Below are 2433 nucleotides of genomic sequence, written 5' to 3' on the forward strand. Positions count from 1 at the left end.
GCAAGCATTTATCTCGTCAGCTGGTGTCGATCGGGAAATCACAGGCAATGTTTGTCTGAAATCCCCTGCGAGCAATATTAACGCATTCTTAAATGGTTGGACAGCGCCACGCAAATCCCGCAATGATCGATCGAGAGCCTCCAGCGATTTTTTATGTGCCATCGTGCATTCATCCCAAACAATGAGATGACAGTTCGGTCTATAGTCGATGAGATGGTTATAACGACTGGGCTGTTGATGCTTATCAAGAATAAATACATATTCCTTAAAAAATCAGAGAAAATTCCTCTTTTCTACGTTTTGATCTAAAAACTTTAACAATAGATCAGTGCTAGTAGGCTTTACAAACAACTTTTTAAATACAATCTTCATAGTCTATGTCTTCCAGACCCAAGGCGCATGCTAGTGTCTGCTGTTTTGCTCCATAGACATTTTGTTCTGAATAATTTGAATTATCGCATTATAATTATTAGTTGCTTAAGCTTTAGCCAAGGGTATTCCTTGCGATTCCTAAAGGCGGAAGCTTTAAAAGGAGAGTGGCCGTGTCCTACAGATCTTGTAGAGTATCCTATAGATAACGATATAATGTTAAATGCGAACATAAAAAAAAGCCCAAACTTGTTTCTTCATTTTATAGCTTGTATCTGTAAGTTTTAGAATTTTTTAGTGTCGTAGTATAGCCAGGATAAGCGCTTACGCAAAACACTTACCTTCTGCATACTTTGTAAATAATTTTCAGGCTTAAGGGGCTTGTTGGGAATCGGACTCTCAAATGCCTGGGTGAAATGGACGGTTAAACAAAAATGCAGATGCTGGTAATTAAACTGTTAAACTGGGAACACTTTGTAATTACTATTTTCCAAATTATTGTGTGAAAAAGATAATTTAAAGCGAATATTATTATAGGTGAAAAAGATAATTTAAAGCGAATATTATCATACAATTAATGGCAAATCTTCAATGGAAATGTTTTGAAGACCTATTACTGTACCTAATAGAAGATTTCCAATTATTTCCAATGTGACATTTGATGGCAAATATAAACTAAACAGCCTAATATGCGGGTTGATTGATTGATTGGTAAACAAATTGAAAGTTTAAACTCAAAAGGTGTTTAGGTGAGGCGCCGTTGTGCCGCTCAGCTGAGCTTAAGCGCGCACCCGCGCTGCATCCGCGCTTGCCCCTCTATGCACTCTCGCTCTTTCGTCGGCCGTCGTCGATCGTCCGTTTATGCTTTTTCTAAGTTAAGTTTAATCTCTTGTAAGCAGCGGAATAAAGCTGAACCCGTTTTTTTGAATTTACCCCGAAGACGCCCCCGACTTCTTATTTTGGTCCTTCGAGTCGGATAATTCTTGGATTTTCTTCTACCAGCAGTTCTCGGCATTGTACCGCCAAAAGATAAGTACATTTTTCCGTCTCCGTCTCTCTGCCGATCTTCAGCAGTGGTCCGAACATTAAATTTCGTTCACACTGCTGCAAGATCGTTTTTCCCTCCGTGTCAACTCCAAGTCCGAGTTTTCCGACACAACGGAAGTTAGAGATTTTCTACTCTTCTTCGTCTTCAAATTCTGCAAATTTTTCCATCCGTCTCCGTTTGCTGCCCATATTCCTCGCCGTTTTCGGCCTCTCCGTTATCCATTCGCTTGCCAACGGTCGAGGCATATGTGCATCCACATACATACACACTACATATTTATACCCTTGCAGAGGGTATTATAATTTTGGTCAAAAGTGTGCAACGCAGTGAAGGAGACATCTCCGACCCTATAAAGTATATATATTCTTGATCAGGATCACCTCCTGAGTTGATATGAGCATGTCCGTCTGTCCGTCTGTCTGTCCGTCTATCTGTCCGTCTGTCTGTCCGTCTGTCTGTTTCTACGCGAACTAGTCTCTCAGTTTTAAAGCTATCGTCTTGAAACTGCACACACCCTTCTTTCCTTTGCACGCAGTATATAAGTCGAAACGGTCCGGATCGGCCGACTATATCCTATAGCTGCCATATAACTGATTGATCGGAAATGGTATTACTTTGGTGTTTTTAGAGTTAGAGAGTTCAAATTTGACATGAGAGCTATTTTTGGCAAAATAATACGACATGCCAAATTTCATAAGGATCGGCCGACTATATCCTATAGCTGCCATATAACTGAACGATCGGAAATGACCCAACTTTCGTGTTTTTGAAGATAGAAAGCTGGAACTTGGTACAGATTATATTTTTGGTCAGTTAATCCAACCTACCAAATTTCATAACGATCGGCCGACTATATCTTATAGCTGCCATATAACTGAACGATCGGAAATGGTTTTTGGTAGAAATACCAACTTTGGTATTTTTGAAGATAGAAGTTTGGGACTTTTTTTAGATTTTGTATTGTAATAAATTGGATTATATATTCATATTCCCATAAGGAGCGGCCAACTATATCC

The sequence above is a fragment of the Drosophila bipectinata genome, unplaced genomic scaffold, assembly GCF_030179905.1.
Source record: "Drosophila bipectinata strain 14024-0381.07 unplaced genomic scaffold, DbipHiC1v2 scaffold_287, whole genome shotgun sequence".
NCBI lineage: Eukaryota > Metazoa > Arthropoda > Insecta > Diptera > Drosophilidae > Drosophila > Drosophila bipectinata.